This window comes from Ovis aries, chromosome 4 (genome assembly GCF_016772045.2).
Source record: "Ovis aries strain OAR_USU_Benz2616 breed Rambouillet chromosome 4, ARS-UI_Ramb_v3.0, whole genome shotgun sequence".
Lineage (NCBI taxonomy): Eukaryota > Metazoa > Chordata > Mammalia > Artiodactyla > Bovidae > Ovis > Ovis aries.
In genome coordinates, this window is record NC_056057.1 from 113,061,708 (window position 1) to 113,083,810 (window position 22,103).

Sequence of the window (22,103 nt, forward strand, 5' to 3'; positions counted from 1 at the left end):
TTCTGTATTCCCTAGACATATTTACTTTGTGACTTTGGTTAAGTAAATTTTTGCTTCCTATTTTTATGGCTAGTTACATTTAATATCATTAAAATATTGTTTGGAATTTGGTGGACTAACATGAGCTATGAATTTTCTCTAATGAATTGAAGCGAAGATTAAAAACCTACTTCTTCAAAAAGAATTTACAACTCATTATCCTAAATAGAAGAAAAAAATAGAAGAAATCATGTATTATTTCATATCTTTCCTGATTGCTTCCTTTGAATGTTAAGCTGGTTGGATTACTCTATTTAGCTATAGTACATGGGTTATTTTCCTAAGAGAAACTAGTTGTTGTTTTTTTTTTAAGCATGCATAAAGTATACTTCATGATTTGGATTAAATAAGCAAGTTTAATTGAAAAATCTGCTTACTTAGCTCCTCTTCCTTGAGGTACACGATTTCAAAACAAGTAAGACTTATGTAATATGTCAACAATGCTAACACCAGAACTTTTAAGATCATAACATTTGAAACTTTAACACAGGAAGGAGCAGTCCATTAAATCAGTGGTTCCCAAACTCAGGTCACCAGATTAGCCCTCGATAATTCGATCAGCAGCATCATCACTGGTGGTGGTGCTTTAGTCCTAAATTGTGTCTGACTCTTGCGACCCCATGGACTGTACCCACCAGGCTCCTCTGTCCATGGCATTTCCCAGGCAAGAACACTGGAGTGGGTTGCCACTTCCTTCTCCAGGGGATCTTCCCAACCCAGGGATCGAACCTTATCTCCTGCATCACAAGCGGATTCTTTACCGCTGAGCCACCAGCAGGAAAGTTCATGTTTAAGTTGTTATGTTCATAGCAACCTCACATGAGATAGTATTATCATCCCCAGTTCATAGGGCAAGGCACAGAGAGGTTAAGCAACTTGCTCGGAGTTACTCAGATAATAAGTAGTAAAGCCATGATATAAATAAACTCTGACAGTTTCAGATTTCATCCCTTCCCTCTTCCTGCCCAGTTTTGACTCAGTAGGTCTGGAATGGGCCCTGGAATCAGTGTTCAAATCCCCAGGTGATTCTGAGGCGAAGACAGGTTTGGGAACTCTCTCGTTAAATGAATTTAATTTGCTCTGGATGGCTAGTTCCTTACTCACGTCTTAGAAACAATAGTGCATACGGCTCATCAGGTGACATGGTACCCTTTCTGATTTGACTAGTAAACAGCTATTTTGGACCACTGTCCCCTGTTGTTCAGGCACAATACTGAGGGGCCTGGTGGAAATAATGCCTGACCAAGGACTATCTCCTTTAACGGTGCACATAAGAGGGTTGGCAATCGGAGAGATCACAAAACCCTGTGCAGAAGGTGCAAAGTAGGCTTCCACAAAATAGGCTTCCGGAATCGGACTTGAGCTGGACATGAAAAAGGGAGGGTGATTTGCAGATGAAGGAAAGGAGGAGGGACCATTTCTGTTTGTTTCAGGAAACAAAGGGAAGGAAGCATTCACAAATGGTGATTCAAGGCAGGTATTTGTGGGCCAACAGTAGGTTTAATAGGATGGGATGAAGTTGAGAGTTCCTTTTGGGGAATGGCTAGAAAAAATTTGGGAAAGTAAGTTAGGACAAGATTATGGTCAACTTTAGGCATGAGGTCAGAGTTTGGACTGAACTCTATAAGCAGTGGGGAGCCACTGAAAAGTTTGAAAGGATAAAGAGTCAATGATGAAGCAATCAGTTTGGAATCGACCAGTGGGGCTCAGTTACTGTGCAGGCGGGAAGGACAGAGCAGAGATGAGAACCAGGAAAACCATTCAAAAGGTTAAAGGAACGATACAGGTGTGGGGAAACATCGGAGTAAAGGAATGGATCGACTCGCGCTTGGGAGTCACTGTGTCAGGTTATGCCACCGATTAAGCTGTGATTTGGGGCAAACTGCCTGCTATTGGAGTCTTACGTTTTTCTTTGGAAAGTGAATGTGATAATGATGATGTATGTCCCCAGACTGAGCCAAAATAGACAAAAGATTTCTTTAGGATGGTGACTAGCTCTGGGATGCAAGGTTCACAGGTCAGTATACTATTTTCAGGCCTGTATGACTTTGAAACCATGGGGTTGCAGAGTCGTACACAACTAAGCAACTGAACTGAACTGATGACTTAGAAAATGTCAGCATTATCAACAACCAAACAGGGCGGTCAGTAAATCTCAACTGTACAGAAGACAAAAGGGACTAACAGTGTTTCAGGAAGTATGCTGGAATTATGAAAAAATTAGGGACTAACACTGTTTCAGGAAGTATGCTGTGATTTTGAAGGAATTACTCTGCACAACAACTTAATGAGGTATTTTAATACCCATATAAGTTGGCTTAACCAAGACAAAAGATGGTGGTTTGAGTTTGAATATAAACAGAGGTCTGCTTAAATTTAAAACGTGGGCTTTTTGAACTTCATCATATTGTTTTAGGTTTGCAAAGTTATATTTTATCCTAGGTTTTGACCTAATATTCTAGTCAAGACTATTTTCAATTTTGATTCTAACACCTGTAAGTAAATTACCCCTCCAAATGCTGGGTCATCTGACAGGGGGACAACATCAGTTTTGCTGAGATTGGGGAGAAGATGGAGAAGTTTTGGAGTGGAAAGAGAATGAATGGTTAAGGTAGGAGGCAAGGTTACCTGTGCAGAGCAGAAGTGGTACAGATGCAACCTGGTTATGAAGTGGACATAAAAGTCAATGGTGTAGCCTTAGAGCTAAGAATAATAGTGCAGATGAGTGGAGAGTAAAGGCTGGAAGAAATTAAGAACTAGGAACTGAGGCAATGAGAAGTGGAGAGGAAGGTAGAGATGAACTAAATCCTCCCATTAGGGAAAAACAGACGTTGGAAGAAACAAACAGCAAAGGGAAAGTTGACCCACTCAGCTCACGTGTTAGCTGTGGGGAGTCACAGACAGGACGACCATATTGGATGATGAAATGGCAGAGGACAGGTTAGACAAACGGGAGATGAGCTAACCTGTCCTCTGAGGAAAGCTCGCAGCAGTGAGGGTCTCAGAGAAACCATATGTGTGCAGCCTCCCATATATGTGTACATATATATGTACAAGCCTTCCATTTTTACCTTCAATTCTCCCATGTGCCCATGAGAAAGTTAAATACATCTAAGCTTCTTTTGAATATTTAGAAGTATAGGATATTTGTTGCTGTTCTGCCGCTCAGTCCTGTCCAGCTCTTTGCAGCGGCATGGACTGCAGCACGCCAGGCTTCTCCGTCCTTCACCATCTCCCGGAGTCTGCTCCAACTCATGTCCATTGAGGATATAAAGCACGAATTTAAAAATCCTTAAATAGGCTGAGATCACATACTCTGGTGACAGGTACAGACAAATGCCATACTTTTAAAGATAAAGAGTTGTTGACAGAAGGCCACATTTCAATAGGAGGAACCGCATATACAAGTATGTCTTAAGATATTTCTTCTAAGAGACATCCATATTCCTCAGGAAACAGTGAGGGCTGTGGGAGTAGCCCTAGGCTCTGGGCCTAGCATTTCCACCCCAAGGTGATACTCAATGTTTTAGTTTTGGAGCAAAACAGGAAGTTACAGTCATCAAGTCTTTGGCCCAGATAACCTGAAATCTTTCCATGCTGAACTGTTCATGGACCATGGGATTAGAGAAGAAGCCCCTTCAAGTCCAAGCTTTCTCACCTGTGTCCCCACAGGAAGCCAGGTGGCCATTTGCGCTGCCCAAATTTGTATTTCAGGTAACCACTTGTGAGTTAATTTCAGATGAATGAGACGAACGACTCCGCAGCACTGGTGAAAACAGTCCTATTCAATAGTCATACCTCACTCATCCCATCCATATATGTAAGATCTTCAATTTCATTCTTCACTTAATCTTTACAGAGATTAATGGTAAAGTGTCTTTGTCGACCTCTGTTCAAAAAAGAGTGGGTTAGAGAGTTTGAAGAGGTAAGCTAATTTGGTTTGATCTCCGAACCAATTTTAGAGAGAGAGAGAGACAGAGAGACGCCGAGGAGCTGGGACTTTGAGGTGCCGATCCACGAGGCCGCAGGTGTCCTGGGGTTCAGAGAATGGACGGCACGTTTCTCTGGAGTCTGCTGCGCCTGCCTTTCAGGGCCACTCGCCCATCTCTGACTTTTATCAGCCGGTCGGGGTATGGCTTTTGGTTATCCTCCCGCCGGGAAGGTAGATCCAGCGGGTGTAGTTGTGATCCGTGTCGGTTCAGTGTGTGTGCGCGCAGGAGCGGGGGAGGGCGGCGTGTAAGACCCTCTGCTCCGGGGTGTTTCGGGCCGGTTTCTCCTCAGGCTGGGGCCCCGACCTAGGAAGGTGACCACCCCCGCCCCCTCCTCGTTCGGCCCAAAGTGGCGGGAAGCCGGGTCCTCAGAGGCGGCCCCCAAGGCCAGGGAGGCAGTAAAACCTGGAGGAGGATCCGGTGCGCCCGTCCGGGGAGGGTGCGGCGTCCATGGCCAGGGGCCCGCGGGGGCTTTCAGGTAGAGAGCAGCCCCGCGAGCGGGGCCTCGGCGGCGCGGGGCGGCGGGCGGGGTGGGGAGAACTCGGGGCCGCGGCACGGCGGGCGGGGGCTTTCGGGCCCCTCCCGCTCCGCGGGGCTGGTGGGGAGATGGCGGCGACGGTTTCCCGGCTCCCCCGCCCCGGACGCCGATGGCGGAGCGTTCCGGCCCTCCCCCCCCAGCTTCTCCACCGCGGGAGCCGGAGCCGGTGAGGCCGGGAGGGCGGGGAGCGGCGAAGGGAAGGAGAGAGGGCGGAGGTTGCGTGGTGCAGGCGGCGGCGGCGGGAGGAGGGCCGGCGGGCGGGCCGGGAGGAGGAGGAGGAGGAGGAGGCGGGAGCCGTGTCGCACGCAGCTCCAGGCGGGGCAGCCCCGGCGGCTGAGGGACGCGGCGAGACCTTGGCGGGACGGGGATTTAACCGGGGCCGGGCCCAGCGACCAGGTGGAGACGTCGCCGGAGCCATTTAGGCAGCCGGGAAATGCGGGTGAGTTGTCGGCGGCGCCGGGGCTGAGGGGAGGCGGCGGCGGCGGCGCAGGCCCGACCCGGAGCCGCGGTGTCGCAGTGACTGGGGCCGCGGCGGCCGAGCTCAGGCGCCGGGCGAGAGGCCCGAGGCGCCGAGCCGCGACCGGGCGGAATGGCGGCGGGGGCCGGGGCACTCGTGGGCAGAGGGCGCCGGGGGCGGGAGGGGAGCGCGCGCGCGCGCGCGCGGGGTCCGGCCCTGAGTCACCCCGGCCGGCTCGGGCCTGGCGGGCCGCGGCCCCGGACGCGGGCTCGGGGCGGCCCAGGCCCGGACTACGCACTGGGGAAAAAAAAAAAAAAAGGCCCGATTCATCGCGCCCGAGGCGGCGGCCTGGTGGCGTCCGCCCCTTTCCCAGCGCGACCCGCCTCGGGCCGCGGAGCCGGGCTGGCGAGCGGCCCCCGGGGCAGTCGGGCGCGCGCGCCTCACCTCTCTCCAGGCGGCGACCACCACCCCACCTCAACCAAGGGGTGCCCGAGCCCGCGCCCTCTTTCCCTCGGCCCCCCTGGGGACCCACCGCTCCCCCGAGCGTCGCTTGCCCCCGACTCGTGCTCTCAAGTAAAGTACTGGGCTTGCGCGCCGGAGGAGCCGCGGAGCCGGGCTCTCTCTGCTTTCCGGTTCCCTGCCCCGCGGCTCCCGGGTTTCCCCGCCCGCATTGTTGCGACTGTGCAGGGCGCTATTATTGGGTAACAGTCGCCCCTTTGCCCGGTTCTCCTCGGGGAGCGGGCCCGGGGCGGCGCGCAGGGATGCGAGTGCGGCGGCCGAAGCGGACGGAGCGCCCCCCCCGCCCCCCTCCGCGGCGGCCGCCGAGCGCCCGCGAGTCGGGCCGGGCCTGCGCCGCCGCCTCGGCGCGCCCCCGGCCCTGCACCCGGCGGGAGCGCGCGCTGACCCCGCAGGTAACCCGGGCGCCGGCCGGCCGCGTGCAGGGGTCGCCCCGCGCGCCCTTCTGGCCCCCCGTGTGCTGTATGCCTAGTGCTGGTGGTTCCGGGCAGAAACGCATGGTGAACGTTCCTTGAGCCTAATCCTCCAAAGTTGAGGGTTTTCTCCCTTTAGCGAGCTCTCTGCCAAAAATAGGATCCTCTTTTCGGATTGGATCACTGTCGTTGCTCACAGTTCGCAGCTGGAGTTAGTGGTGAGGGTGCAAATGAGGAATTGCAGTTAAGTGTTTATTTGCTCTGTGTAATTGCTCTTCGCGCAGTGGCATTAAAACAGTCCAAGTTAGTGGAGTCAGGGGTCACGTAGTTTTGGAAATGCACTCATCGGAGTGACAGAAGGGACTGAAATTCACTTTTACTTGAACCCCCAGCTTCTAGACCTCAGCATAGCTTTAGCAGTCTGCAAAAGCATGGCCAGGTGTAAGTTTAACGCTTCATTTTGTGGCCACCCTGTTTTACCTGGTTTTCTGAAATCCTGCAGCGTTTATGGATTGTGTAGAAAAAATAGGGGGCATTGTTTAAGAAGCAGAATTTAAAAAAAAAATTTTTTTTTTAATCTAAAAAATTTGGACCTAACGTTCTCTTGATCTAAAAGGGTCCTTGGGTATTGAGAAAATTTTTACTTAAAAGTCTGTTGCTTTCCCTGGTAAGTCGAAATAGTTGCAACGCATTTCAAATTCTGAGGCATGCATACAGCATGCAGGAGACTGGCTTGCTTTAACTCTATTATGCCCATTTTTGGAGGTTTGTAGAGAGAGTGCTCTTTAAGCTCTAGAGGGTTGGCTGAAATACTCTAAAAATATTCAACTTTTTTTTTGTCATTGGAATCATCTTTTAAAAACTTAACAAAAGGGGAAAAAACCTTTAGCTGTAGTATTAGGGGTTTTTACCAGTTCATACTATCCTCTCATCACCAATTCAGTGGACATGAATTTGAGCAAACTCTGGGAGATAGTGAAGGACAGGGAAGCCTGGCATGCTGCAGTCCATGGGGTTGCAAAGAGTTGGACGCGACTCAGTGACAACAGCAGCATCTCTTAGGGCCACTGATCCATGTCCTTGGAGGCAGGCCCCCCTTTCCTACAGTGCACCTACCACATGGGTAACTAATAGCCTGGTGATACCTGGTAATATCCTGCAGTTTGCTTAGATGTTACAGCTCTGTCGACTCATAGCTCTAATATACATATATTACGGATATGTTGACTCCTTTGTCTCTTACTGATTATTATCCTCTAGAGATAATTAGCTTAGTCTGGGTTGTCAATGCAGCCTTACTTCCCATACTTTACAGACTGAATTCCTTGAAGGCAGGACATATTCTTTATTTTTTGCATCCCCAGAGGAGCATAGAACTTGGTCAGGGGTACTTCATTTGCTTTTTGAATGAAGAAATCTGGAATAATTCTGATTTATACCCAGTGTCTGACCACCTCAGATTTTGGCTACAGAAGCAGTCACCTCACTTACATTGGTTAAGAGTGCAAGCTTTTTTAATAAATTGTTCCTACCGCATCCCTGGGAACTAACATGGAGCTGGACGGAAAAATGCTCAGGCTTTCTTCAGCTCTGAAAGATCAGGAGGGTGCCAAGAAAGCAACTTGTGAAACTTTAATTTCCTTCTTTTTCCTCAAAACTGGTTTTAAGTACAGATGTTTAAAATTTGTATGTGTGTGTGTGTTTTAACAAGACTGAGGTCTTTGCCTCAGGTTGAATGTTGCCACCTTAGCTTTGAGGTGAAATCCTTTGGCTGGTTGAGACTCCTTCCTGTTAAGAGAGCTATGACTCTGGGTCCAGGAGGCCCAGTGACCTTTCTCACAAGAGAGACCTTTCTTGGGTCCCTGAGTGCCTTTTGATCAGAAGTTCACTCCGTTTGCCCAGCAAGCATAGAATGCCTTTCTTTCTGCAAGGAAAATGCAAACGAACGGGCTTTAGATTGAAGAGTGGTTACCTGCTCTCCTTCAAGTTGAAAATCAGGGTGCCAAAAATTAAAGGAGTGTGTTTGTGTTTTATTTTTTGCTTTTTCAGCCCTCCATAGGTTCCAAGGCCATGGGCCTCAGCAGTTGAGTCTGGAATAAACTGTCCAGACTCAGAATGAATTTTGAGCTTTTAGTTATACCTGGAGGAAAGAATGTAATGTTTTTAAGGACCCATTTGAAGTTTATCTTGTTTTTATGTGTGTGTGTGTGTTTGTTTTGGTGGGGTGCTATTGGGTAGTTTTCTCAACAAACTGTTTTCTTTCATTTGCCTCCCAAATTGAGACACGAATGTGAAATGAGGAATAAACTTAAATAAAACCTTAAGTTTATTACTAAGGATTTTAAGCTTTGTAATCTGTCCATGTAATAATGCACACTATAAACAGGATTTTTGTGATGTTTGATGGCTTTAAAATTTTTTATGCACAAGAATATAGCTTCTAGAAAAGACGTCTGCTTTATTTCTTTCCGCTTGAGTATATAACGTGTTGCTTGAGATGTAGGATGTCGTTGGATCTAGAGGTGGAAAACCTCTTCTGTGTTTATAAAGTGAGATGGTTTTCAGTTGACTTCAGTTTTCTTCAGGCGTTCAAAGTGTGTGGATTCCATGGGAATGCCATAGCTTTTAATGTTCACAACATTTGGACCGCCCCATGAAGCGTACCTTTCTTCGTGTTTGAAAGCAGAGTTGTGACCCCCAGGCTTGGTCCTTGGGACCCTTGGATCACGTGAGCGGAATCTTTGCTTTCTCCCGCGTCGTGGCGGCCCCCTTCCGGGACCCTTGGATCACGTGAGCGGAATCTTTGCTTTCTCCCGCGTCGTGGCGGCCCCCTTCCGGGACCCTTGGATCACGTGAACGGAATCTTTGCTTTCTCCCGCGTCGTGGCAGCCCTCTTCCGGGACCCTTGGATCACGTGAGTGGAATCTTTGCTTTCTCCCGCGTCGTGGCAGCCCCCTTCTGGGACCCTTGGGTCACGTGAGTGGAATCTTTGCTTTCTCCCGCTTCGTGGCAGCCCCCTTCCCAGAAGTGGCCCTGCTGCCCTCTGGCTCTCTTTCGGCCTCCAGTACAGCGTCCCCTTCCCGTCCCCCAGCAAGCTCCTGCTCTGGAAAGGCTCCACTCAGATCCTGATGCACAATCTAGAGGGGAGCCTTTCCTGGGGTCCCTGAGGCCCCGCCGGATCACTGTCGGAGTATTTGACCTTGGCCTAGACTTGTGGTTTCTTTCTCCCACTGGACAGACCTCTTGTAGGCATGGGACCTTGTGACAGGCACGTGGCCCTGTGTGCAGGTGCATGAGTTAGCTCCAGAAACTCGCACTTTGTTTCTGAACTTCCTCCCTGCTTCACATCTAGGGGCTTCCCTGGTGGCTCAGGCAGTAAAGAATCCGCCTGCCATGCAGGAGACCCGGCTTCCATCCCTGGGTCGGGAAGATCCCCTGGAGAAGGAAACGGCAGCCCACTCCAGTCTTCTTGCCTGGAGAATCCCATGGACCGAGGAGCCATGGGCTACAGTCCACGGGGTTGCAGAGATGGAAATGACTGAACGACTAACACTTTCACATCTAGACCAAGCCCCTTGGGTTAGAGCTGCTGTTGTTTAATCCCCTGATAGTCTCTTGGGGAAGAAGATGAGGCTTTGGGTGGTTAAGGTCAGGCCTACTCGGTGGCCAGTTCAGTTCAGTTCAGTTGCTCAGTTATGTCCGACTCTTTGCAGCCCTATGGACTGCAGCACACCTGGCCTCCCTGTCCATCACCAACTCCCGGAGTTTACTCATACTCATGTCCGTTGAGTCGGTGATGCCATCCAGCCATCTCATCCTCTGTCATCCCCTTCTCCTCCTGCCTTCTAATCTTTCCCAGCATTGGGGTCTCTTCAAATGAGTCAGTTCTTCGCGTCAGGTGGCCAAAGTACTGGAGTTTCAATTTCATCATCAGTCCTTCCAATGAGTATTCAGGACTGATCTCCTTTAGGATGGACTGGTTGGATCTCCTTGCATTCCAAGGGACTCTCAAGAGTCTTCTCCAACACCACAGTTCAAAAGCATCAATTCTTGGGTGGCCAGGCCTGAGTTAAAATGAGACGGTGACTCCAGGGCTCCAGCTTTTACCCAGGTGCTCTGATTTATATGAAGGTGGAAGAGAAGAAGGAAGCAAGGTAGACGTGCTCTCAAGATTGGTATCTTCCCATTGATAATTAGGACAGAATTCATTATGCAGAACTGGGTTGCCTGCCAAGAATGAGCGTATTCTTAGTCTTTTAGTAACTGGGGGACGTTAAAGGAGAGTGATTGGACACTTGCGGGACAAGGTGAACAGCTTTGGACTTTGGGACTGTTGTGAAGTGGGGTGAGATGTAACTCACTGGCCTTATAAGACCATTTAAGACTGTTCAAATCTAGTAAGCTATGATTTTTTTTAAAAAGGCCTATGGCAGAAAATACTTTGAAAAACAGATTGTATGAAATGTGTGCTTAGAGAGTGTATGTGTACTGGTGAAAATATTTAAAGTAATAAAATGATTGTGATTTTAGGATAGAGAACTTGTGTGCTTTTAGTGTCCCCCCCAACCCAGATTTTTAAGGACCAAAAAATAATGCAGTTGATCTCAGGATGGAGCAGTCCTCTCAGCATATAACCCCAAAAGCAGGAACTGTGAAGGAAAAGTCTCCATTGAGTACTTGAGAATAATTAAACTTCTGTATGTAAAAATGCCACAAACAAAATTAAAAAGCAAATGATGGTAAATTTGCTTTCTTTACTGAAAAAGGAGGACTTATAGAACTAAGATAAAGATACCCCTTCCACCTCCTTTGCCACTATGGGGGGAAATGAGCAAACTGGTAATTTTTTTAAAGAAGGGTTAAGAAATAAAAATTCAGCTTTACTAGTAGTACTCATGGGAAAGCAAATCAGTGAGATACTGTTTGTTTTAAATTTTGGAATAGATTGAAAAATAAGCCACTTCTGGTGAGGATATGAAGAAATGAGTCCATCCAGTCGTCGACTGAAAAAGAATAATTTTTCTGCAAGAACCATGTAAATATGTGTGTCTGTGTGGATATGTATGCACTTTGAAATATAAATAGCTAATCTACTTTTAGGGATTCAGTCTAAGAAAATAAAAAATGATGGGTTAATATTCTGCCAGGGGTACACTATTTAATGCCTTCCTATTGAACGTTTGTTTTCACGTTTTGCTGTTAAGGGTTATGATCTCAGCATTTGTAGATAAATCTTTGCATTTCTGTAATTCTGTCTTCAGTGAGACCAAAACATGCTATAGAACAATATATGTAATGTCTAAAATTTTCTTTTTTTAGTGTGTATGTACTTTTTTTAATAAGCCAAAATGTTTATAGTGATTATCTCTGAGTAGTGGAATTATGGGTTATTTTTAGTTTATTCTTTTGGCTTGTGTTTTTTTCCTCCAGTTTTCTACAGTGCACATGTATTTATAATGCAGTGGATTAGTTTATGAAGACAAAAGACAGTAGAAGCATTGTGCCTGCTTTGAGCAAGATGTTTCTGCTCCCTCAGCTCAGTGCTGGATCACCTGGGTTTCTGCTTTACTTGCGGCAGGTCCCTTTGCAGGTGTGTTGACGTGAAGGGTTAAGGGTGCGATATCTGACTGTTGGTTCTCCCTGCAGGGCTCATCTTCCCATCCTCCCATCTTCATCCTTCAGCTTCTCTGGATCCCCTCATACTCCATGCCCTCTGTGAAACTGTTTTAATCCGTGAAATCCATTTATGTTTTGGAATTTTGTTGAGTTGTAACTGGATTATGTACTAACGAATTGTCTTCAGTGTGGAAGTTTCCTTTTCTTAGCAATGCTGTGACCTTCCTATCCTTTTTTTTGTGGACTTCACACCTCCTAGCCGTAGTAGATGGGTGTTGAAAGCCACTGTCATCATGCCTAAGAAGGTGCATTTGCTACAGATTAGAAAACACAAATTCTCTTGACACACTTCATGCCATGGCTTGGAATATTAAAACGTTATTAGCGATTAAGAAATGTATTCTGAATGACACAACTAGGAATGCTGTTGGCCATCTGAGAGAACAGGTGCACAGAAACGAGTCCCTGAGTAGCTAACATAGTTAAGCGTGCCGAGGAAGCATCAGAAAGTCGGGACATGGGGGAGAGGCCAGAGAGCCTGGAGGCCCTCCTGCAGGAGGCAGGGAGGCCTGCTCTAGACGGACTGGAGGGAAAGGTTTGAAGTGGGGATGAGGCTGAGAAACTGGGGAACGCACACAGTTCAGCCCCAAGTGGCCTCCCAGACGTAAGGGCTGGGGGCGCTCTCCCACACTTTGGGAACTGGCAGGCTTCGGTTTGGGGGAGGGTGGGGAAGGAAAAGCCAGAGATTGGTTTCTTCTGAGTGCTCCACTCCGGTCTTAGCGGATCATCTTGTGGTACGATAATAACCACCATTCCCCACACGTAGAATGTGCCAGAGACTGGGGCTGAACCCCTCTAGCAGCTTTGAAACTGCTCACCGCTCCCTACCCCTGCCCCCCCGACCCAGCTTTCTGCTTCTTGCTGGTAGACACCTCATTATGGACATAAGTCTTTCTTCCCAAGGTAAAGGTAGCCTTGGCCACTCAGTGCAGGAATGGTTTTGCTAGTCGGTCATGGTTCAGAGGGTAAAGAATCTTGTCTGCAATGCAGGAGACCCAGGTTTGATCCCTGGGTCGGGAAGATCCTCGGGGTAAAGGAACAGGTACCCACTCCAGTATTCTTGCCTGGAGAATCCCATGGGCAGAGGAGCCTGGCGGGCTACAGTCCCGGTCGCAAAGAGTCAGACACGACTGAGCAACTCACTTTACTTATATCAGATAGAGGCCCCCGAAACCAGAGGGTGAGGACTGCCTCCCCACAGGGGACCCAGAATGCTGGAGATGGCGTGGCCTGGGGCGCAGTTTCGCAGGAGTCACTCCTCAGTGTGGTCCCTTGGCAAGTGTCCTGTGTGTCGGTGCCTCTGTCCCGGGCAGGCGCCTGTGTTGTGTTCGTGAACGTCTGCAATTTAACCGGACATTTATGGTGAAGCCTGTCATGCTTGATACTCTGAAGCATTGTTCAGTCCCTGTTTTTATAATAAAGCAAGTCAGCTTTACCACTCCCTGCATTTTCTGCCGTTTATTTTAGAGCAGTGTTTGCCCATCTATGTTCTGTGACATGTAAGATATTGGAATGGAAGTGAGGTGTCTGTGCACTTCAGTCGTGTCCAACTCTTTTGCAACCCCATGGATGGTAGCCCATCAGGCTCCTCTGTCCATGGGATTCTCCAGGCAAGAATACTGGAGTGGGTTGCCATGCCCTCCTCCAGGGGGTCTTCCCGACCCAGGGATCGAACCTGAGTCTCCTACATTGGCAGGCAGGTTCTTTACCGCTAGTGCCCCCTGGAAAGCCTAGAGAAGAGAAGATCTGTGAGTAAATGCATTTAGGAAATGCTAGGTTGGATACTGAGGGGCTTTTAATATGCTAATAAACATCGCTGGCCTTATAGAGAGACATCTGTTTTATAGGAAATATATATCTTACAGGGTCTGTGTACATATATAAGGTGGTGGTGGTGGTGGTGGTATTCAGTAGCCCAGTTGAGTCCAACTCTTTGTGACCCCACGGATTGCAGCATGCCAGGCCTCCCTGTCCCTCACCATCTCCCAGAGTTTGCCAAAGTTCATGTTCATTGCATCGATGATGTTGTCCAGCCATCTCATCCTCTGACGCCCTCTTCTCCTTCTGCCCTCAATCTTTCCCAGCATCAGGGACTTTTCCAATGAGTCAGCTGTTTGCATCAGATGACCAAAGTACTGGCGCTTCAGCTTCAGCATCAGCCCTTCCAGTGAATATTCAGGGTTCATCTCCCTTAAGATTGCCTGGTTTCATCTCCTTGCTGTCCAGGGGACTTTCAGGAGTCTTCTGCAGCACCACAGTTCAGAGGCTCAATTCTTATGGCGTTCTGCCATCTTCACGGTCCAGCTCTCACAATACCACTGGGAAGACCATAGCCTTGACTGTACGGACCTTTGTATCCTTGATTTAATAATAGCATCTGAGGGAAGAAAACCCTACTACCATGGCACAGAATACGTTTTGCTTTGTAGAGACATACCGATTTTAGAATCAAACATGAGAAATGACATTCATTGCCATGGAGGGGAGGCCAGGTGTGGAGTAAACGCTGTGTTTGCCTCTTTGCTCTCAGGCAGAGCGTTGAGCATCTTAAAACACTATAAGTTCTCGGGAGCAGGGTGGGGAACGTGGAGAGCAGGATCCTCCCAAGTCCAGAGTTAGATGTGTACTTGTCTAGAAATGGTTTCTGCCTCACTTTATTCCTTGTCTAAATATAAACCCAAAGTGCTATTATAGGAAGTGTCTAAAAAAATTTTTTTAAGCACATGTACCAGCATTAATCTGTCCTCACCACTGAGGAACAACAGCAGAATCTCAGCTCGTGTTGTTCACATTTTCTTGGAGGTGACATACGTTGAAAGTCCTTTTTAAACCTGGAAAATGCTGCTTTGTAACATTAACTACAAAGATGTTTCAGAACTTTTTAAAGTTTATAAACTGCTGGAGTTTTCAAAGCACGCCAGTCCATTGAAACACAGACTTGACTTCTCCTGGGTCAGCTCCCCTGATATTTAAACGGGTTCCTTTGAGTTTCTCGCTCGGTGGTTTCCAGGGTGAGAGTGGGAAGCTGAGCCAGGTGTGTTTTTCCGAGCGCTTTGGGCCCCTTTCGGAAGGGCTGTAACATTCAGTGTTCTCCAAGCTTCTGGACCAGGATCACATCGTTTTTTTCTTGAAGCGTCTTGGTCTTCGCTCGTTAGATTGTCTTTGAGGAGATGGCTCTTTGGCTGGCTTCTCTGGTCTGGTTCGCTTTGCTGTGGGGTTTTTCAGGTATGTTCTGGCTGGAGCAGTTCTGACCTTTCTCGAGGGTAGCTGGTTGCCTCCTGGCTGAGCCCAGCCTGCAGGGTCTCCCTGTGGCCCTCCCCACCCTCACAGCCTCCCCAGGCCACATTCAGCTTCTCAGTATACAGTGTTGTCTCTGAGAATGTTCTACATGAAGTGATTGCCGAGTCTTATTAGTTCTTCCTTCGACATACTCTGTCCTCAGCTCTGCCTTGTTTGGGTCTGTCCCCAGCTCCCCTTGCCCCGTGTTCAGGATTTGTCTTGACTCCCCGACTACAGGGTCTGTCCCCAGCAGAGGTTGGCGACACCGTGACCGGTTGGAGTAGGCTCTGCACTGCATCCTCGCCAGCCCTTCTCCACTAGTCCGTCTCACGCCCTGAAGCTCAGAAAATTCCCAAAGTCAGGCGTGTGCCCGGTGCTGGTCTGCAGTGGCTGATGTGGGGGCTGGCTCTTCGTCTTGTCCTGGTTCTTCACACCTGCTACCCGTGAAACAATGCGATTTCAGTAGGGCAAACCAATTTGGGGAAGTTCCGTTAATTTTGAGATTTAATCTATAATAAATTACAAATGAGAAATGTCCTTTTGATAGGGTGACTTGTGGGAAATGTCTGTGATTAAAGAATTCACAGGTTATAATCAACAAACTGAAAGTATGGATGTGGTGTAAGGTGAAACATCCATGTTGCTTTTTATGGTAGATTTATAGGTGAGTGAGTGTGTGTCTAACTAGGACAGTGGATTCCCTTCATAGGTTAAAATAGTTTAAAGCACATTCAGATGACTCCTTGGGAGCAGTGAATCTAACTAGTAACAGTCTGGTAGAGACTAAGGGTGTGTGATCTGAAAAAAGCAGTCCTAAAATGTGCTTCTTACTTCATAGGTCTTTGCATTTGTACTTTGCAGTAAGTTGATATGTTTGCAAAGTTTTTGTATCATTTTGTGAGGCTCATGTCTTCTAAAGTTCCCTTTCTTATATGTGTGAGTACTTGGTAAACTGGAGGAAACCTGTACTTTGTGATTTTGATGTTCTTTTAAAAAGATACTTTATTTTCAACTAGGAACATGATTTGATGGTGTTAAAAATAAGCTATTTGAAGCACAGGCTTGAAAACTTTGCTTGAGAAAATACACCATGGCTCAGTCGTTTCAGACTCTTTGTGACCTCTTGAACTGCAGCACGCCAGGCCTCCCTGTCCATCACCAACTCCCAGAGTTCACTCAGACTCATGTTATTACGTTGGTGAGCTCATCCAACCATCTCATCCTCTGTCGTCCCCTTCTCCCCCGCCTTCAAACTTTCCCAGCATCAGGGTCTTTTCCAGTGGGTCAGTTCTTCGCATTAGGTGGCCAAAGTATTGGAGCTTCAGCTTCAACATCAGTCCTTCCAATGAATATTCAGGACTGATTTCCTTTAGGATTGACTGGTTGGATCTCCGTGCAGTCTAGGAGACTCTCAGAGTCTTCTCCAACACCGCAGTAAATTATGTGAAATCATAAATTTTGACAGACATTTCTCTGAGGTTTCCCCTGTTAAACTTGAGCTTGACTGTAGAGAGAATAGTACCGCCCCCATCACAGGTAGTAGAGATCAATACTGATCTCAATATGTAGGATATTCTTTACTGTAGAAGTGAAAGGAGCTGCTTTTGTCTCTTCTGTCCCTGAAACAGTAACCCCCAAAAAAGCCAGTACTTCTACAGTGACCATAAAAACAAGTTAGTGTAGATTATGAAGGAAATTCACTACAAGTTTTCGCAACTTAAACATATGACTAGCATCAGTTCATCTGAAAACAAACACAAGTGAGACATGGCAGAAGCTTCAGTCAGTTTCAGGATCGTTTTCCTAGGTGAAGCTGTTACAGGTTTTACCTTTGTTATAGGCATGGCTGGATTGCTTTCAGTTGGATTGGGGAGCAGGAGTTTTTTAAAATCCCCTCCTGCCACCAAAAAAAGGAAAAAGCCTTTATTGAAGGTTATCAAATGGCATGTGTTCAGGAAACCAGAAGACTTACTCAGATAATTGAGAGACTGAATTTAATCTGTTTGTCCTTGATAGGTGCAAAGCCCAGGTTTAAACACAGCACTTTAGTGGGTTATGTATCTCTTCTTATCCTTTGCCGGGTATTTATAAATCTCTGGCTACTTGATGTTGTCATAGCTGGAAAGGACATTTTCAACAGGACACATTATCATCAAGTCAGGCTCAGACAGTAAAGAATCTTTCTGCAGTGCCGGAGACCCATGTTGGATCCCTAGGTTGGGAAGATCCCCTGGAAGAGGGCATGGCAACCCACTCCAGTATTCTTGCCCACAGAATCCCATGGACAGAGGAGCCTGGTGGGCTACACTCCATGGGGTCACATAGAGTTGAACAGGACTGGCGGCTTTGATTGATTGCACATGTGCACGGAGTGGGGTGGGGTGCAGACCCCTCGGAGCAGTGGGTGCCTCAGGCTCTTTACCACCCTGTGTGGCCAGAGCGCTGTCCAGGCACCTGAAAGACGGCGCCAGCGGATCTCTCGGACCTCAGGAAGGTGAAGGAATGCGTGAGCTGTATTCAGAACAAATCAAATGTGAAAGCTCCAAATCAGATCGCGTGTAGAGTCGGGACTGTGTATTCTTTTTGAACCAATTTGTAATGAAGTGGGGAATGTCTTGAAAATTCACTTAGCTAGAGGGAGCTGCTGGTCATGAGTTTTGAACTTAAGGTTAATGTGTTTGGAGTAGGGGAAAGAAAAGGAATGAACAGGTTTGAAACACCCAGATTAGCTGAATGATCTCCTTCACTTAGTGACGTGGTAGCTTTCAAAATCTGCTGACTCAGCAGATGGTATTTCAGGGCCTGGCACTGGCCAAGTACAGGGCAAACCGTGCGCCACGTGGGGAAATGTGGCCGTTAGTGGAACAGGATTGTGAGACCTGAGCGTTGAAACATTCCATGGAGACGAAAGTGACCATCTGCGTGGTAGCATCCTTTACCAAGGAGGAGAGACCTGTGTTGTCTGGTCGTGACGTCCTGCGCTGCCTCCCCAGCCGAGGGCATCTGGACTTCACCCTCGGTGGCTGCAGCTGTCCTCCGTGCTGCCAGCATCCTGGTCGTCTCAGCAGTGAAGGCGACCTGCTGTGTGTTTCTGCCTGTGTTGGCCCGGGTCCCGACGATTCGGTGGCAGCAGGATGGCAGGGAGTGGCCAGGGTGCAGACTCAGTGGATCCCTCCCAGCAGCAGCTCACTCACCAGCTTGGGTCAGAAACACTTTGCCAGCTGGTATTTTTAAAGCTTTTTGTTTTTTTAAGTGCATTTGGTGGTGGAATCAAAGAACCAGCTGAATTTTAAGAATGAATGAGATTTCAAAGAAAAGCTGAACTTTGAGCAGCTGCCTGTGGTTGGATCCCCGGGTCCGTCAGAACACGAGGCTCCCTGTCTTCTGACAATGGGTCCGCTTTGGTGGGAATTTGGGGAGGTACCCCTGGTGTTTTGTTGTCTGAGAGTATTGTGCAATTTGCCGGCAACATCACTTCATTTTGACTTAAAAAAAAAGCACTCTAAGTTTGATATTTCCCCCTGAGTTTTTTGTTGTTTTATTTAAATACTGTGTTAGGGGTTTCAAAGACATCTGATAACCTTTGTTGTTCAGTCACTAAGTCATGTCCAGCTCTTTGTGATCCTACAGACTGCAGCACGCCAGGCTTCCCTGTCCTTCACTATCTCCCAGAGTTTGTGGGACTCAAGTCCATTGAGTCGATGCCATCTGACCATCTCATCATCTGTCACCCCCTTCTCCTGCCCTCAATCTTTCCCAGCATCAGGGTCTTTTCCAGTGTTGAAGCTGAAGTGTTAACGTGAAAGTAGCAAGTGCTTGCTGTGTCTAGTACCCTTAACAGTTTCTTTGCATAACTCATCTGTGCCTCACAACAGCCTTGTGAGATAGGTAGTGTAATCACTGCAGGTCATTATGGGCATTATAAGTTAAGGAGTCTGCCCAAGCTCATACAGAGTGTAGGTTACAGAGCCAGAAACGTCCCGTCAGACGCCCACGTGCACTTTCGTGCTGACTCTCTCAGAGAGTCTTGCCACCGTGTGCCTTTTGAATTGTTTGTTTAGTAAGAAATACATTTCGTAGGTTAACTCTATACATACACAGACATAACTGAATTAAAGATGCTCTGAGTAATACTTGCTATGTTCTATGAGCTCTTTTCTTTTCACTTTTTTGAAAAGTTCCAGTTACCATTGACTAAGCTGGTTTCATGGCCTACACATTAATGGGCATGAAAAACATGCATGGTATAGATAATCATAATCAAATGTAATAATTTTTCCCCTTGTTTTAAAGTGAATGAAAATGCTTGAAAATGAAATACATGCAAGCAGCAAGCTAGATCCCTGAATTAATATGCCTGTGAAACGGAGAGCTGAAACTTGGTCCTTAACAGTTAAAACTAGTTTACGTGGACAAACAAGGCAGTCTGTATCGTCAGTTCAGTCCAGTCGCTCAGTCGTGTCCCTCTCTGTGACCCCGTGACAGTGCAGCACGCCGGCTGCAGTCTGCGCGGTGCCTGTTGAATCACAGGTGGTTATGGCCATCTTCGAGTTTCCTAAAGCAGCCATGCTTGTGTCAGTCCACTGGAAGTCACACAGTCATTGGAGTAGGAAGAGTGTACACGCTGCCCGGATTAAGAATTAGCTTTAACTTTAACAGTACCTAAGGCTTTGAGTGCTTTTGTGTGGATTTTTTGAATTTAAAAAGACCTATTAATTATTCAAGTACCAAAAGTAAAAATTGTATCTTAATTCCTATGATGTTCATAGGACAAAATTCCATACTTAATGACATCCAGAATTCCTCATAGTTATAAAATATGTGTGTGTATTCTGGGGACTGAGTTGAATTAGCATATTTCTTTATTTGTAGAATTAAAAGGGCAGTGATCTCAAGGACACGGTAGCTGTATTCCCTTATTTAGTGTAAGTTTCAGGGCCTAGTAACTTCAAAGCTTCTGCTAGTTTTTAGAAAGTAGGAGATCTCATAGAACAAACCCATGAAGCTTTAAATACATTTGCTCACATCCTACCCCAGAATGGTGGGTCCTGAGCTCGGTTCTTCACTTCCCATCCCATCAGTTTTATAGTTTTAATTGCCTATTTGAGTAATTTCTCTTAAATTTTATACATAATGTAAATGGTGTGTCTCTCCTCACCCCATTTTTCTCAGTACTGTTACTGTGCTGGTAGAAAAATGAAATGACATGTAATTAACATGCTCCAGCGTGCCTCTCTGTAGTTCTGTATGCTGAAGGGCTGGGTGGGTTTGGAGGCTTTTTAAAGCATCATCAGCGATTTAGATGAGTCCCACAAATATCTGGAGTCGCCATTCACCCAGTATTTCTGGAGCACCTCCACCCTGCCAGGGCACTGTGTTTGGTGCTGAGGATTCAGCTGTGAATTAGACCCCTGCTAGAGCAGAGCCCATGGATCCGTATTACTTTTATTAAATCTGAAGATTCTGGGTGAGATATTTTGTTTACAAAAAAGAACTTCAGTTATTGATATATTTTCCATTTTTACAGTAACAGGTATAAATGTAAAATCTACTGATTAACGTATCCATTATTCAAATAGCAATAATTAGCAAAATAGACTGATTTTTAATTAAGAAAAATGAGCAAATGTAATATTTAATATTCAGCATTAGCTTTTTGTTTACTCAGGTTTTCTAGGTTATAAAATGCGAGTCATTCTATGAGCAAAACCTAAAGATCAAAAGTGAGCCTCTACTTTCATTTAAAAAAAATTTTTTTTAACTTTTTTTTTTTTTTTTAAGCAGTTGTAGGTTCCCAGCAAAACTAAGAGGAAGGTGTAGAGATTTCCTGTATCCCTCCTGCCCCCGCATACACAGACTCCCCCATTTTCAGCACCCCCCACCAGAGTGGTATATTTGTTACAAGCAAATCGACATTAACACACAGTCACCCAAAGTCCATAGTTTACATTAGGATTCACTCTTGGTAGTGTGTGTTTTATGAGTTTGGACAAGTGTATAATAACATGTATTCATCATTGTAGTAGCATACAGAATAGTTACATTGCCCTAAAAATGCTCTGTGCTTTGCCTGTCTATCTCCCTGCCCCTCCACTAAGTTCCTGGCAACTTCTGACAACTTCTTGTGATGTGTGCTTTAGTCCTTCAGTCATGTCTGATTTTTGCCAACCCATGGACCACAGCCCACCAGGCTCCTCTTTCCATGGGATTTCCCAGGCATAAATACTGTGTTACCATTTCCTTTTCCAGGGGATCTTCCCAACCCAGGGATCGAACCCACCTCGTCTGCGTTTGGGCAGATTCTTTACCACTGAGCCACCTGGGCAACTTCTTACCATCTCCTTAGTTTTGCCTTTTCCAGAACGTCATACAGTTGGAGTCACACAATACGTATAGTCTATGTAGCCTTCTCAGAAGGGCTTCTTTCACTTAGTCATGTGCCTTTAAGAGTCCTCCATGTCTTCTCGTGGCTTGATGGCTCATTTCTTTTTAGTGCTAAATAATATTCCATGGTCTGGAAGGACCACAGTTTATTTATCCACTGACCCCCTGAGGGATATCTTGCTTGCTTCCAGGTTTTGACAGCTATGAAAAAAGGCACTATAAACATCTGTTTGAGGGTTTTCATGTGGACATTAGTTTTCAACTCCTTTAGGTAAATAGAAAGCAGCACAGTTAATTGTTGAAATGTACGGTCAGAGCGTGTTTCGTTTTGTCAGAAGCCCACGGTGCCTTCTAAAGTGTCCACACCATATTGCTTTCCCACCAGCAATGAAGGAGAGCTCCTGTTGCTCTTCTCTCGGAGAGCTCCTGTTGCTCTTCTCTCTCACCAGCATTTGGTTTTTGTCCTTGTTCTGAATTTCGGCCATTCTCATAGGTGTGTGGGCATCCCATGTGGCACTAGTGAAAAGGAACACGCCTGCAAGGCAGGAGACATAAGGGACTCGGGTTGGATCCCTGGGTCGGGAAGACCCCCTGGAGAGGGGACTGGCACCCACTCCAGCATTCTTGCCTAGAGAATCCCATGGGCAGAGGACCCTGGCGGGCTGCAGTCCGTGGGGTCACAGAGTCAGACACGACTGAGGAGGCTGAGCATGCAGTAGGTGTATAGAGGTGTCTCATTAATTTGCGTTTTCCTGATGATGGTATTATGTAGAGCAGCTTCTCATATGCTTATTTACCATCTGTGTTTCTCC

General features: G+C 47.0%; 1 protein-coding gene across 5 annotated transcripts in view; it reads left to right on the forward strand.

The window, feature by feature from the left end:
* The first annotated feature begins 4,023 nt into the window (after nucleotides 1–4,023).
* Nucleotides 4,024–22,103, forward strand: part of CUL1 (cullin 1) — an 89,675-nt gene continuing 71,595 nt past the window's right edge. The window contains exon 1 of one of the 5 annotated variants that reach the window (XM_060415186.1): nucleotides 4,024–4,169. The gene's annotated coding sequence lies outside the window, so the exon portion shown is untranslated. Of the gene's footprint in view, nucleotides 4,170–4,425; nucleotides 4,733–4,879; nucleotides 5,006–11,387; nucleotides 11,543–22,103 lie in introns of those variants that run through there. The other 4 variants (XM_042248974.2, XM_042248973.2, XM_027968908.2 and 1 more) reach the window with 4 other exon arrangements.